Consider the following 15865-nt stretch of genomic DNA (forward strand, 5'->3'; position numbering starts at 1 on the left):
CAGGCCTGCTGTGAGCCCAGCAGATTTCCCTCTCCCCAGCCCGGCGGAGCTCCAGCCCACCCTGGCCCAGAGCAAGGGAAAAGTTCTCCGAGTTTCTGTCTCTGGCTGCACAGCCTTCCCAGCCACCCTCCTCCCCCAGAGGGCTGGAGAAGTTCGAAATGTGGCAGCCCGAGTAGGGCTTTACGTGAATGGAGCGGCAGATCTGCCCGGGCCTCCCAGAGACAGGGCCCAGCAGCCCTGACTGGTGGCCCCAGGCCCCTCCTGCTGCCGCTCCAGCCAAAGACAGGCAGGCTGCCCGGTGGTGCCACTGCAGCCCGGGAGCTCATTGGCTGCCCCCACCCGGGTCACCGCGGCCTGCCCAGCCCGGTCTGCGAGCTGCCACTTGTTGGCTGCAGTTGGCAGGGGCGTTGCCAGCCGCCCCTATTAACCCACCCGAACCCCCTGCCCTCGGCTGTGTGGCTCCATGAGCCAAAAGGGGTGGGACAGACGCCGTCGACTGTTTGCTGCAAAAAAGAGCCTTTGACAAGCGTCCCCACCCACTGTCAGGTGGCAAAACAAGCGCCTAGTCCGTCCAGGCTCCTGGGATCAGCCAGCTTATCTCCTTGTCCCAGGCTGCCCCCAGGTCTCGAGAAGGGAACTGCTCCAAGGGGCAAGGAACACACAACCCAGCCCGACTGTAACCTCATCCCCGCCCCGAGTTCCCCGGGCAGGGTCACCTGGCTGTTGAGGGCAGGCGCACAGACAGATTCGGGTAAATAGACTGTTGACAACAGTGTCGGCTCTGGAGCAGCTCAGAATCCTTACCAAAGGTCACACCATGTGATTTGAGCAAGTCTGCCCATTTCCCAGAGCAGGAAACTGAGGCCTGGGGTAGGGAAGGTGATGCCCAAGGGTCTCCATGAAGCTGTGCATATCTTTGGGGTCTATGTGGCAGAGCAATCATTCTGAAAACATTTGCTGTCCTCGAGGGGATCAAACCCACTCGTGCCAAGTAGAGTGGCAGGAGTCCTGAGTTCAGAAGGGTGGGAAAGGGGGGAAGACCACACTAAGGAAATGGACTTAATCTGAGGGGCTGGAGCCGGGGCCGGGCTGCCCTTATGAGCCATGCACTCTCTCTCCCGGCAATGACAAAAGCGTCCACCCTGCTATGCAGGGCGGCTTCCCTGAGCTGGAGTCACACCCCAGAGGCAGCGTGGTGGATCAGTTGGGTGTCAGTGTGGACCCCACAGCCCAGCTGCCTCCTGGGCTGATCCACGTACTGGCTGGGTGGCCTTGGGTGTGTCACTTAAGCTCCCTCTGTGTCAGTGTCCTCATCTTCAAAATGCAGGTAATAAAACCACCTACCTCGTTGGGTTATTTTGAGGAGTAAAAGTTATCACATATACACACTTTAAAAAAATCAGTCCGGTACATAGGAAGCTCTATTTAAGTGTTGTTATTCATTCTCAGTCAAAGATTAACTGAGCACTAACTGGGTGTCAAATCCCACTCCAGACACCGAAACCACAAAGGCGGCTGAGACTCGGGCTGCCCTGGAGGAACTACCGGCCGGGTAGGTGAACCGGCGTTCAGCAGACCCCAGTGGGCAAAGGACTGTGACGGCAACAAACCTGGGAGCGTGGAGGTGCGAGCGGCTCTGGCTGGGGACTCTCGGTAAAGAAACTGGCATCTGTGAAGGAGGTGAGAGTGTGGGCAGAGCCTCGGGTGGGGTGAGTACTCTGGCTAGAGGGGACAGTGTGGGCAAAGTCCTGAAGCTGGGTAAGTACAGGAGGGACCGCATTCAGGGAACAATGCATATGCCAGGTCCCCAATCTATGATTGTCATCTCGCCAGTCACACCCAGTGGCCTTGGGCAGAGAAAGAACTTCACTGGGAATGAATGAACAAGAGACCCTGAGCCTCCCGAATCCTGGCTGTCCCCTGTCCACTCTGTTCAGCATTCAGCAAGCGTGTCTGAGCCTTTCTTGGTGCTGGGCCCTGCCCTCAGGGAGACAGCCCTGTAAGGCCAGCCATGCGGGAGGCGAGCAGGGGAGTAGGGACAGAGGTTGGCAAAGCTGGAGGCCTAGGCCGTGGCATTCACACTGTCACCCCTGTCCCCCCTGACCCTCATGGAGGGATGTTTCACCAGGAACAGAGCCCAGGCTTCCTGTTACTTCCAATAGCCCCACAGCTGTTTGGGCAGGAAATAAAGGTCCAGGGCCCAGACAGGACAAGGGGTGCAAGGGGCATCTCTAGGACCCCCATGGCCAAACAGCCCTCCCAGAGCCCAGGAGTTGGGGCTTTGCTTGGGAGAAGAGTGGGGAGTCTGACTGCCACACCTTGTTTACCCCATTCTCCCCTTTCCCTTCATTAATTTAGTCTAAACGAAGTCCCAGGGAGGGCCTGGCTGCCTTCTGTAGCTCTGACTCGGGCTGGAGTTTTCCTTGGGGAGGACGGGGTACAGTTCTCCGGTGGAGCTGGTACTCGTACGGCCAAGAGGTCAGGCTTAGGGCCTTCAGGGACTCTGGTCAGCACTCCCACTACCTTAACTGGATGGATTGTTGCCATTTTTCTGATGGACACAATGAAGGGGCCCAAGAGACTGGCACCCAAACAGTGCAGGAGGATGCTGACGATCTCTTTACAGATGAGGGAAGTGGAGGCCGGGAGGATGGAGTGAGGTCCTTTTCCTGTCTCCAGGTGACCTTCAGGCCCTCGCACTCTGACCTCGCTGCCCGATGCAGCCTGCTTCACCCACCCTCCCCTGACACGCCGCCCAGCGCCTTCTGCCCGGAGCCTCCCTGTGGCTCCGCCACTGTCCTCCGGGAGGCCTGCCTGTGTTCCCGCAGCCTGGGCCTGCCCTGCCCTCTCACTGAAGGTGCTCGTGCAGTTCTTGGAAGAAGGCTTCACAGCCTGAAGAGGCAAGGGCCTGTCTGAGGCCTGTCCACTTGTTCAGTGCTGCAGCCCTGGGGCCTGCACACAGTGGGGCCTCCATGAACACTGCTGAGGAAGAAAGGGGCACCCCCCAGCACTGAGACACCTTTCTGATGGCCACTCGTGGCTGTCCCTCTGCAGCTTTCTCCACCTCGCATACCCTGCCCAGCGTCACCCTGTAGGTAGCTTTGTAGCCATAAACCCACATGCAGGACCAGGGACACTTCTGCCAAACTTGACAGGGCTCCAGTGAGGTCCAGCATCCAGCTGGATGGATAGCATATGTGAACCAGGCTCCTGTGAGATAAGCACTGAGTGAGGCCTCTCCCTTTTCCCCACCTCATGGGGGAAGCAGAGTCCTGCTGAAAATGCCCACCACTTCTCCTCTCCCTGAGGGGGGGATGGCTGTACCAGGGGCTAGTATGAGAATCATAAACAGTACTCATCCTCGAGGGGACCTCTGACCGCTGTCCAAAGTGTTCCCCACCCCTAATGGGTGGAAGAGGATGTGTTCTCCAGTGCTCAGGCCGGTGCCAGTTGGCACCACCCACGCCTGGACACAGACCCAGTTCTGTCCCTGGGCTGCCCCAGTGCTGCCCTGGCCACAGGCCTCAGGGTCACCGCTGGCAGGCTTTGCTACCTGCTGGTCACCAACCCAGGGCCCCGGGTGCTGAGGATGGCATCCTGGGCCCCGTGTGTCAGACAGCCTCCCACAGTGCCACACGGGTAGCAACCGTTTCCATGGCGTTCAGGCTGTGAGCCCCAGGCTCACACAGCATGGGGGGTGGTGGTTCTTGGGGCCATTTCTCTTGGGACTGCAAGGGGCCTCAGTCTCCTTCTGGTCCCTTCTCAGCACTGAAGCACTGGGCTCAGAGTCCAGAGATCAGGTTTCAAGCCTCAGCTGTAAAGGACATTTGTATCATATTTCATTTGTATCATTTAAAAATTTTTGTTACAATTAGCATCATTCCACAGACCTCACCTATTGAGTCCTTAATGTCAGCCTCTGTCACCTGTGGAACCTATGGGCTACTAGCCTGACTGGGGTGGGCTTTGTACAAACGGCCTCACCCCGGGGCCCCAGGACTTGAGCCTGGGGTTCACGCAGCGGGGCGGGATTCAGGCCGTGGGATGGAGTTGTGTGACCCACATCTGTTTGTATTATTAGCTCAGGAGCTGGCAGGCCGGGGCGGTAACACAATTCGAGGAACTGTTGACTCCGCTCTGGCCCCTCCCCATGCCTGCTGTCGTGAGAGCCAGAGAAGACAGCGTGAGGACTGCACGTCCCTCCAGGGCACTGCTGATGTCAGCGTTGGCGGGGGCCTCCCCAGGGGCCTTGGGTGACCCCGGGTCAGCTGCCTGGCCTCTGGCATCCTCCTGTACCCGTTCGTGCAGTCCCAGCTTCTGCGGTCCTGGCGTCCCCTCCTCCTCCTGCCCTCCCTCCCCTCCCCGCCCCTCTCTGACTTCAGCAGGGAAGGTGATGGGGTGGGGTGGGGGTAACCCTGCCTGTTCGGTAAGCTGGGAAGAATGACTGCCCTAGACCCCCAGGATGAGGAAGAAAGTTCTCCCTCTTTCCTGCCTTCCTCATACATTCCTACCTCCTCTTTCTGTCATTGGTGCCTGCAGGTGCCAGCATCCCGGGGATAAGCTAGGGAAAGCCTGGGCCTTGGCCAGGTGCCCCAGACTGTGGCTCCAGGAAGGGACCTGGCTTCCCGGCTAGGTGCCCAGCTCTGCACTCCAGGTAGGGGGATCATGAGACAATCTCCCAAGATCCGTGTCCCATGGGATTCTCAGGCCTGTCCTGCAGGCTGTTGGGGGCCACATGAGATGAGGTCATAGAAGTCCTTCACAAGCCCAGAAGTGCCCCACAAGGTTAGCTGTGGCGTAGGTTTTGGTCCTGTAACTTCCCTGAGACACGACCAGGGGCCTATGGGCCCACTGAACTCTGTAACAAAGGCTGAGACAGACCTCAATGTCAGCAGGAACCAGGAGTTCGAGAATTTAGTAGGCGGTGCCAAGTGCTGGGCTTGGGGTCTAATTCTGGGCTACCTAGAGAGGGAAACAAGGACACCTTTGCCATCGAGGCACAAATAATAAGAGTGTTAGAAACGGCAGGCACCCCAAAGAAGGGTCTCATACTGTGTCCCCCTGAGCCCTTGGGCCTCCAGGGGTGCGAGGGTGAATGTGAGAGGGGGCCAGCAGCCCTGCCCTGCTGGTTAGTGTTTCAATCACCCACTAAACAACAAATGTTTAGTGCAGTTGGACCTTTGATTGGAGAAGAGGTTCTACTACAAAAATAAATATTGAAAAACCAGAGACCTCATCTAACCCCACAATTTCACCAATGAGGAAACTGAGGCCCAGAAAAGAGAAGTGGTTTGCCTCAGGCTGCCCAGCTCAGTTGTGTCAGAGCTGCTGCCTAGGCCACTCACTCCTGGTCTGTGGAAAAGAGCCAACACACCGAGGAGGAGGAGGACAATGGCAAAGCAGGGTCCCCCCATCAAGGTCTGGGCCTTAGCCACAGCTCCTTTAATATGACCCCTGAGGCGAGGCCTCAGGGCCAGGAGCCGTGTTGACCAGATGCTGATCTGGGCTGGAGAGGAGGGCAAAGGCCCACTTCCCCGACCAGCTGAGAGCTCTGCAGGTTGTCAGCCCCAGCAAGGCCTCTCCAACTAACCAACTACCCCAGCCCCAGCTTTCCAGCCTGCCACCCACTTCCCCAGGCATTCTCTCAGAGTCCTTACTGCAAGTAGCTGGGGCAGGCAGACAGGTGCCCCTCTCCCGCATTTTACAGTTGACTGAGGCACCTGGCAGTAAGTGGGCCCGGAACCGAGCCTCCCCGATGCCAACCCTGTGCTCTCATCATTACTTCCTGCTCTTCTCAGTGTCTTTCCCCAGCACCCCTCCTCCCCCAACACCGGCTCTGCTCACCCTTGCACTCAGCCCTGTGCTGACTGGCCCAACCTTCCCCTCGTTGGCTTTAGCAAGGAGACGCACCCCGACCAAGGTGCTGCCTGGGTCTCTCAGCCCGTGCAGAGCTCCCAGCCTTTCGCACAGCCCAGGTGCAGTCCCTCCCCTCGGAGGTGGACTTCTGTTCACCATCCCCTGACTGCAGAGAGGGCTCGGGCCAGGAACTTGGTCCTCCAGCCATGACTGGGTGGGACTAGGCCAGGACATCCAAACAAGCTCCCAACACCTGCCCTTTCCCCAAGATACAGACCATAACTCAGTGCCAGGGCAACCAACAGTCTCGGCTTACCCAGGACTCTCCTGCTTGGCACTGAAAGTCCCAGGAAATTCCTCATAACTGAGCAAGCTGGGACAACTGGTCACCCTACTCAGCACACACATACCCAGGGTCTTCGTGCCTTCCCCGTCCCCCACTGAGCAGGGTCTTTCTTCATTCTATACCCCTGGTCTCCACTGAGGCTAATGAGTGGGACCATGGTCAGTCCACTCAGACTGGGCTGGGGCCTAGCACAGGCCCAGAGTCTGCTAAGGTGAGCAGAGGGTCCACAACCTATTGGAGGTGTCCTGCCCCAGGCCCTGTGAGATAAATAGCAGAGGGAGCCCACGAAAAGCCTGGTGGGATCCTGGGCCTTGATCCCAGCCCAGCTTTATCCTCAGGCTGGGGGGCAGGCCGCTCTGGGGTGACCCCGGGCGGGGCAGCCCTAGAGCTGGAGCCAGGCAGGGCCTGCCTGGGGCTCACTGAGGCGGCCTCTACCTGTCTAGGCTTGAGGTGAGTCATTTCCTCCCCCAGCTGGTATGAGGCTGGGAGGGGGAGGGAGGGGATGTCATCTAAAAATAGCAGGGCTCAGCCTTAGACATACCCAAAGAGCTTCTCCTGGGGCAGGGGAGGAGGAGCTGACACCAGCTATGGCCCCAGCCAGATGCCTGCACTGGGCCGAGGAGGAGGATGGCCCTGAGACCCCCGCCCCCACCCCTTCCCAGGCTCAGCTAGGGCGCTGAGGTGGGGAGGAAGCATCTGAAAGGCTAAGACACAAGGAGTGTCGGGGTGGGGTAGGAGCTTGAGGAGAAGAGAGGCCTCAAGCAGACAGGGCCTGGGAAGGGCCGGGGGATCTGTGACTCGGCAGGCTTGGCCCCAGCTGGGGCTGGCAGAGACAGCAGCAACTGGATCACCAGCCTGGGTTTCCCTCCACATCATCACCACAGGACCATGTTCACACCCCACCCCTACCCACAACAGAGACGCACTCGGAGACACACAGACACAGCTGGCCCGTGTGAGTCACTTCCCTCCTGAGAGGACTCGTCCCCCGGCTAAACGGGACTCAACTTCTCTGGTCAGCAGCATAGACTGAGGACCCACTGTGTGCTTGAGCCACACCCTGGGAGACAAGGTAGCAATAATCATGACTGTCCCTGGCCTTGGGGACACCTTAAGAGGCCCACTCAGGAAGGGGCAGGACAACACACAGAGCAGAAACACAACAGGCAGGGAGGGCCCTGTGTGGTGGGACAATCTGGAGTCAGGTTTAAATCCTGGCGCTGCCATTTTCTAGCCATGTGACCTGAAACAAGTCATTCGACCTCTCCCTGCCTCGGTTTTCTCATCTGTATAATGGATGTCATATAAGGCCTCCGTCACATGTCAAATACAGTATTGTCTATAAAGTCCCCCAGCAAACAGACCTCTTTCCATTAAAGCTCATGGCATGAGGCTATCAACTTAAAAAAAGACACTACAGATTTCAGTACACATTTCTAACCCAAAGACCCAAGATGATAATATTCCACCTGTGATAGGTTAAGGTTTACAACAATAGCAATGGCCACTGTTATGAACACTTCATATTTACCTCATTATCTCTTATCCTCACAACAGCCTCATACAGCAGGCATTACTGTCCCCATTTTATGTGTGGAAAAGTGGAGGCCCAAAGACAGTAAGTAACTTGTTCCATCCACATCATACAGGTAACAAATGGTAGAGACCAGGTTTGGACCCACTCTTTTTTTTTTTGGCTGTGCCATGTGGCTTGTGGGATCTTAGTTCCCGACCAGGAAGTGAACCCAAGCCCTTGGCAGTGAGAGTGCAGAGTCCTAACTGCTGGACCGCCAGGGAATTCCCTGGACCCACTCTGAGTCCAAATTTCTCGTGCCTCATCGGGTGTAAGTGGGGGGTCTGTTACGTCTAGAGTTGGCTGAAGGTACACTGATCTCTGACTTTTGGGGGAGGGGGCCCTTGGACACTAGCCTGGGGTGACGACTATGCCAAGCCTTTGGGGGCTGCCTTCTTCCGTCTTACCTCCCTCACCCTGAGCCCTCACCTAGAAACAGAGTGTACTCTGCCCTCTCTCGGGGTTACCACTTTCACTCCTTACAGTAGCCCAGCGAGGGAAATGCCACGACTCCCACTTGACAGAAAGGGCAGACAGATCAAAGGGATCATGAACCTTTGGTGATCACAGAGCTGGGGGTGGCAGAGTCTAGACCTAGTGCTCTCCCCTCGAACTCCTAGGCTGAGGCTCTGTCCCCGAACCCCAGCTGTCTGATGTCGGGGAGGGGCAGGAATTCCTCTGCTCTCCCAGGCTCCTTACACCTTCCCCAAACCATCCCTGTTCCCGCTTGCTGGACTGCACGTAAAACCCAAACCTTGCATCAGTCAGTGGCCCCTGGCTCCAGTAAGAGCCTTTTTCTGTGTCTGTGGGCTTTCCCCACCCTTGTCTGAGTCATCCTCTGCTAGTTCCAGGAGACTGGAGAGAGGAGGCCTCTTATCCGGACAGTACAGATGGAGAGACTGAGGCAGGAAGTGACTTACTGCAATGAGTCAGGGGCCAGAGCTGGCAACAGTCCAGGCTGGGAGGCCACAGGTGTAGCTGGCAGGGCCTGAGGTGCCACATACTCAAAAGAGTTTTTAATGCCGTGTAGTGGGCACAAATATCAAGAGATTTGTGTTGTAGGCCCTGGGCGAAGAGAGGAGGGGTGATATGGCAGAAAAGATGAACATGATTTAGGAAAGAAAACAAAAACAAAACCCAGAAGCCCAGTCTTGCCCGTTACAGACACTCTGAGCTCAGCTGGGCGTGTAGCTCAATTTTCTCCTCTATAAAATCATCATGGTTATCATTTATTGGGTGAGTCCTAATGATCGCTGCGGCTTAACACTTTATAGACACTGTCTTATTTAATTCCTACTACAATCCAGTGAGGTTGTACTATCATCAGCCCCATTCGACAGATGACTTATCTGAAGCTCAGAGAGGTTAAGCAACTTCCCCAAAGCCACAGCGCTTGTTCCAGCAAGCATAGGACAACAAATCTAGGGGCTGACTTAGAATAGCTCTCCAAATCCAGTGGGGCAGATGGGCCCCCGCGCGTGCGGCGCCCACGTGGAGCTGCCCAGGCGTGTGGGCGTGTTCGCACCAGGAACTCGCGTGTCTGTCAGCGCAGTGCGGCGGTGGAGGGACCAGCGCGGAGGAGAACACCAACAGCCCGGGGATAATGAGCCAGGGCTTCCGGGAGGCAGGGGGGATTCGAGCAAGCCTGCCCGGGCCGTGCGCCCGCGCGTGCCCACGCGTGTGCTCAGGGCGCTGGGCCGAGCCAGTGCCGGCGGCGGCGTAGAGGGCTTCCAGCGCGGCGCCCCACCTGGAGCCCAGCACAGGTGGCCGAGAAAGCAGGGAGCCGGGAGGGGGTTAAGTGCTGCTGGCGGCTCCCGCCAGCGCCCTCCCCTTCGCCCCAGTCCCCGCCCCGCACGGGCCCAGCCGCACGTTGCCGGCGATTGCCTCATCAGGCCGCTGCAGCTCGCGGCCTCCCGCACGTGGCGCACACTGCACACCCAGCGCACCGGGCTGCCCCCGGCCTTGTCCCTCCCCCTCCCCCGGCCCAGACCACCGCCAGACTGAGTCCCCAGCGGCCCATTCACCCGGCAGGTGCCGGAGCCTCGTCCCAGACACCTTTGATGGCTGCCCTTTGCTCCGTCTGGTCCGAGCGGACAAATGAGGGAAATTGAGTAAGCCAGCTTAGCAAGGCCGGAAACTCCTGGCCACTTTGTTACGCATGATTTTATAACAATTTTTCGGGGCGGGAAGGGGTGGCGCAGGGGGAATTTCTAGAGTGAAGATGATGGGGAACTCATGCAGGTCTCTGGGGCTGTGAGTATCCTCCAGGCTGACCTTACTGGCCTGTACCTCCCAGGCCAGGCACAGTGCTTGACACTCGTGGGTGCTCCACAAATTCTCTTTAAAATGCATTTTCTCACCCTCCTCCTGCTTTTGAGTGGCTGCCAGAAAGAACGCCCAGGTGAGAGAGGGTGGGGTTTAGGGCTGGAGCCGAAGGCCGGCAATTGGGACCTTAGGTTCTGCCTTTGGCATGGGTTTGCTGTTTCACTTGGGCAAATGCCTTGATCTCTCTGGGCCACATTTCTCCGGGGGACTCAGTAATAAGGTAACATGCCTGGCCCTAAAGCTCAGGACAGGCTTTGAACTCCTAGCAAGCAGGAAAAGGAACCTTCCATTTGAAGCAGAGATTTCCTCTCGAACATTAATATTCTCCTGGGTCTTTCTAGGCAGGAGCCCTCAGTATTCTGTGTCTAGACTCAGTGACATGAGTGGCTCTGTTGCTTAGAGAATCAAGTCCAAATTCGTTGGCTTGGTATTCAAGGCTTTCTCTCGTGAATTTCACCCAGTCTATCTAGCCTCACTGCAACTACACCCCTACGCTGTAGCCTTAGGAGGAATCTCAGACTTCCCCAAACATACCACACACACATACAGCTGTGCCCTTGCTCACGTTGTTCCCTCCGCCCAGACTGCTCTTCCCTGCACTCCTCGAATGAATGGCTCCTTCTCATATAGATCTCCATTGAAATGTCCCCACCCCAGAGAGGTCTTTCTCAAGTGCCCAGTGAAGCAGGGGCCCTGTTATTCCCTCTAGAGCTACCTGTTTCTTCCCTCCTTAACTCTTACCATGTCTTGGGATTAGAAGTTTATCTCTCCACTGGACTGAAAGGTCTGTGAGGGAGAGACCATGTCCATTTTCTTTCTTTCTTTTTTTTTTAAATTAATTAATTAATTTATTTACTTTTGGCTGCCTTGGGTCTTCGTTGCTGCGTGCGGGCTTTCTCTAGTTGCGGCGGGGGGGCTACTCTTTGTTGCGGTGCGCGGGCTTCTCACTGCGGTGGCTTCTCTTGTTGCGGAGCACGGGCTCTAGAGCGTGGGGGCTTCAGTAGATGTGGCGCGTGGGCTCAGTAGTTGTGGCTTGTGGGCTCTAGAGCACAGGCTCAGTAGTTGTGGCACATGGGCTTAGTTGCCCCGCAGCATGTGGGATCTTCCCGGACCAGGGCTCGAACCCGTGTCCCCTGCATTGGCAGGCAGATTCTTAACCACTGCACCACCAGGGAAGTCCACCATGTCCATTTTCTTCATCTCCATATACCCAGCACTGATCAAGGTGCCTGGCACATAGTAAGAGGTTAATAAATATTTATGGAAAGGAAGAAAGGATGGATGATTGATTAGCAAAAACATTGAGAACAGCCTAAATGTCCATCAGTAGGGGACTGCTGTTGCAAATTATGGTACAGCCATACGGTGGATACTATGCAGCCATGAGATCAATATATACCCACATGGAAGAGTGTTCCTGATGCCTTGAGAAGTGAAGAAAGGAAGTCAGTCCCTTTCTAATTAAAAATATCAGGAGTCAGAGCATGTATATAGATAAAGGCATAGATATGTCTGTAAACATAAGAAAATGTCAAGACGGCATACATCAACCTAAGTACCACTGAGGAGCAGGATATAGACATTGTCACAGTTTATTATGTATCTAGAGCCTTGCTTAGACATCATCTCCTCTGAGAGTCCTCTCTGATCCTTCCTTTGTGTTGGAGGGGCTGCCTCGGAGCACGCAGCCAGATGCTCCAAAGCAAGGCCTGACGCTTCCTCCTCAGCGTTCAGTCCAGAGGCCATGAGTGTGTGCGGGCAGCTGGGACGGGGGACAGCAGCTCCTCTGCGTGCGTGCGTTTGTCCACGCGTGCAGGTGAAAGCAGAGCTGGTGAGGACAATGACCATAGCAGGACTGACACCAGGCAGCGCATCTCGACCTGCCAGGTGACATCACTGCAGGTGGCCTTGGGCTATCAGAAGAGCCAAAATGTGACAGGAAGCCTGGCCTTCATGCAGGGGGTGGCCCAGCCGGCTCAGTTCCAGATTTGGGACAGTCAGCCTCAGCTGTGGAAGGTGCACAGGGCAGCTTCTCACTGCCCGCCGGGTGCCTTGGAGTCGAGAAGCGTCAGATGCAGCTTGATGAGAGCAAAAGCCCTTCTGCGGCCTGCCCACTTGTCCCTGTCTGTCCCACAGCAGCTCCCACGAGGCCTGGAACAACACAGTTCAGACCAACTGGGCCAGGGGAGAGGAAGGAAGAGTGGCAAAGGGCTCAGGGTCAGATGTCTGAGTTTCTGTTCCCACGGGTGCCTCTCATTATGCTTGTCAGGAAGCGGAAAAGAGTGCAGAGCTTCGCCTTCACTTTGTTTCGCATCTCAACCCAGTCTCTCTTCCCCTGCCTGTCTCAGAAAGGGTTCCCCACCTGGAAAATCATGGGGTGGTGAGGGGTGGACCCTCCATCTGGAGTCACCTAGTTTCCAGCGGTTTCAGGTCCGCACCTACCAGCCAGCCGTGTGACCCTGGACGACTGGCTTTGCCCCTCTGTGCCTCGGTTTCCCTAGTAAACTAGGTAACACATGGCAAGTGTTTAGAAGTGGGCCTCATACATGTAGGTGTAGCTGTTATCTACATGTGTTTGCTATTATCTGTCTGGCTGGGGTAATAACAGTACCTACTTCACTGAGCTGTTGTGAGGATTAAATTAGACAATGCGTGTCAGGTGCTTGGTATGTTAAGCGTTTACTTGTTTTACCAAAGATAACAAGATGGGAGTACAGATCTTGGTCCCGGAGATGCGGCAGGCGGGGGTGGGGATTAGCGTGGTGGCTGCTAGTGACTTCCTGGGAACGGCGTGCAGGCCCTTCAGTGGCCTAGGCAGCCACGTTGGTTCGTGGTGTTACCGGGCTGGGTGTTGCTGAGTTGTCCGGTTAGTCAACTGCCCGCTCCCTCAAACCCATTTAAACCAGCTCCATCTGGCCTAGCTTTCCCAACGCACCATCCTGGCAGCTTTCACGGGCCCAGAGCACTGGGCAAAGTGTCAGGCCTGCTGCAAAATATGTTGGAACTTTATCTGACCCCTGGCTCCCATCCCACCCAGAAATACATTGGCTGGAACTTGCAGGCAAGCTGGAGCAAGCCTGGGGGCTGGAGGAGAACGCAGTTCTGAATCACAAACCAGATATTCCCCCCACACCCTCCATCCTTGTTGGCCCCCCTTTTTATTTGCACGGTTCTATGGATTAATGCTGTTCCTAGTTATGAAGCAGTTTTTAAAAGTGAAGGCTTAATCCTGAACCCTGGATTTGCAGAGAAGGGAAAGAAAGAAGACCGTGCCCCCCAAACTCAGGGAAGTTCACTGCAGAATTTTCCTCTTTTCCTTCTTTCAGTGTTGCTTTACAGCAGCCTGTTGGGAGGCCAGGATGACCCTCTGGGCTGCCATCTGGAACTCCCCAGAAAGAGCCAGTGACAATGGCAGCACTGGCAACCACGCCAGACTGGCACCTGGCCAGCAGTGGAGGAGGCGGTGCTCAGTCTGGGAGTCTCCACCCCGGTCAAGGTCGGTCGTGCTACCCTCCCCACCCAGCTCCCTTTGGCGACTCCCCCCAGGGAGGTCCTAGGCAAGTGTAGCAGGTCCCCAGACCAAACAGGTCTTCCTGCAGGTACTCCTCAAAAGGCCACTGTCTTAGAATAGAAGGAATTCCAGGAGTGCCCCACCCCAAGCATGCATTTGAGCTTTCATAGAGCTAGCTTGCTAGCCAAAGGAAACGAGAAAAAGAAACATTAATGTGTGGGGCCTGAAGGATTCTAGATGTTAAGTTAATTTTCAGCTCCAAAATTTCCCATTACACAAGTCATACTGTCAAGACCCTAAGCCTCACAGATTTGGAATTCATTAGATTCAGAATTTTTGAAAAATCAGCCTGGTCAAATTAGAGTACCGACTGGATATGAGATGATATTATGGAACAACTGGTTTTCTCAGATGTGAGAATCACCGTGTGATTATATAGAACAGCTTATTCCTAGGAAATTCTTGCTGAAATATTTGGAGCTGAAACATCATGATGCCAGCAACTTCGTTTCAAGTGGTTCACCAAAAAAACTTGATGCAGATAAAGCAAATGTGGCAAAAGGGTTAACAATCATTGCATCTAGGTGGAGGGTATGTAGGTGTTTATTGTGCCATTCTTGCAACTTTTCTATTTGTTTGAAGAATTTCTCCATAAAAAAAGGGAAACAGGGGGCTTCCCTGGTGGCGCAGTGGTTGAGAATCTGCCTGCTAATGCACGGGACACAGGTTCGAGCCCTGGTCTGGGAAGATCCCACATGCCGCGGAGCAACTAGGCCCGTGAGCCACAACTACTGAGCCTGCGTGTCTGGAGCCTGTGCTCCGCAACAAGAGAGGCCACAATAGTGAGAGGCCCGTGCACCGCGATGAAGAGTGGCCCCCGCTTGCCGCAACTAGAGAAAGCCCTAGCACAGAAACGAAGACCCAACATAGCAATCAATCAATCAATCAATCAATCAATCAATCTTAAAAAAAAAAGGGAAACATTTAAATAAAATAAGCTATTCACATGCAAAACAAGACAACACAGAATTCAGCCTGCTGTAGCTGAATTTCACCTCTTCTCTGAGGATAGAAGTAGTAAAAACAAGATGGTGTCCAGGATTGCAGAGTTGAGCCAACCAAAGAGAACCAATTATTTTTAAAGAGTTTATTAAGTACTTGTCTGGAAACAGTACTGGTCGTTAAAAGTCCTTTTAGTTCATGGCCAGAGAAGGACTCATTTTGGAAAATGGGAGAGTCCAGCCCTTTTAGCTTATTGGCACCAGATTTAACACAAGTCAAGAAACACATCTTTTTTTTTTTTATATATTTATCTATTTGGTTGCGCTGGGTGTTAGTTGTGGCACACAGGCTCCTAGCTGCGGCATGCATGTGGGATCTAGTTCCCTGACCGGGGATGGACCCCCGGGCTCCCTGCATTGGGAGTGCGGAGTCTTATCCAGTACGCCACCAGGGAAGTCCCTCAAGAAACACATCTTGAAGACTTACTATGAGCATAGCCCTGATATGTCACCAAAGGTGTTTTTCCCCTGCCTGTAATCTGGTATTGAGTACAAGGTAGCCGCACTTTCTCATTGTGGTTGTCGTGGGCTGAACTGTGTCCCCCACAAAACTCCTGTGTTGAAGTCTTAACCCTTAGTACCTCAGAATGTGACCTTATTCAAGAACAGGGTAATTGCAGATGTCTTTAGTTGAGATGAGGTCAATAGGGTGGACTCTGTCCAATCTGACTGGTGTCCTTATAAAAAGGGGAAATTTGGGCACACGGAGAGAGCCACATATACACAGGAAGAACACCATGTGAAGATAAAGGCAGAGATTGGAGTGCTGCTTCTACAAGCCAAGGAAAGCCAAAGATTGCCAGCAAACCATCAGAAGCTAGGAGTAAAGCACGGAATAGATTCTTCTTCACAGCCTTCAGAGGGAATCAACGCTATTGATACCTTTAGACTTCTAGCCTCCAGAACTGTGAGACAATACATTTCTGTAATTGGCCACCCAGTTTGTGGTAATTTGTGGTAGGCTGTTATGGCAGCCCTAACCAACCAACGCAATGGTAAAATGAACATGCCATAAAATTTGCTGTATTAACCATTTTAAAAGTGTGCAGTTCAGTGAATTAAGGGTATTCACGTTATTGGGCCGCCATTTTTTATTTTTTATTTTTAGCCAGGGAAAAACCCAAGACTGTGGGAAAGTTGGAAGCCCAAGTTCCATATCTGCTTCTGCTTAGCTGAGTGACCTGTTTCATCAT

The 15865-nt window shown here is 54.6% G+C and overlaps 1 long non-coding RNA gene across 3 annotated transcripts in view; it reads left to right on the forward strand.

Moving 5' to 3' along the window:
- Positions 1-489: 489 nt before the first annotated feature.
- LOC133084442 (uncharacterized) overlaps positions 490-15865 on the forward strand; it is a 66780-nt gene continuing 51404 nt past the window's right edge. Inside the window, exons 1-2 of one of the 3 annotated variants that reach the window (XR_009699442.1) lie at positions 490-751; positions 1495-1680. This is a non-coding gene — a long non-coding RNA (uncharacterized LOC133084442). Of the gene's footprint in view, positions 752-1380; positions 1681-13426; positions 13597-15865 lie in introns of those variants that run through there. The other 2 variants (XR_009699444.1, XR_009699441.1) reach the window with 2 other exon arrangements.

Source organism: Eubalaena glacialis, chromosome 1, assembly GCF_028564815.1.
Source record: "Eubalaena glacialis isolate mEubGla1 chromosome 1, mEubGla1.1.hap2.+ XY, whole genome shotgun sequence".
Lineage (NCBI taxonomy): Eukaryota > Metazoa > Chordata > Mammalia > Artiodactyla > Balaenidae > Eubalaena > Eubalaena glacialis.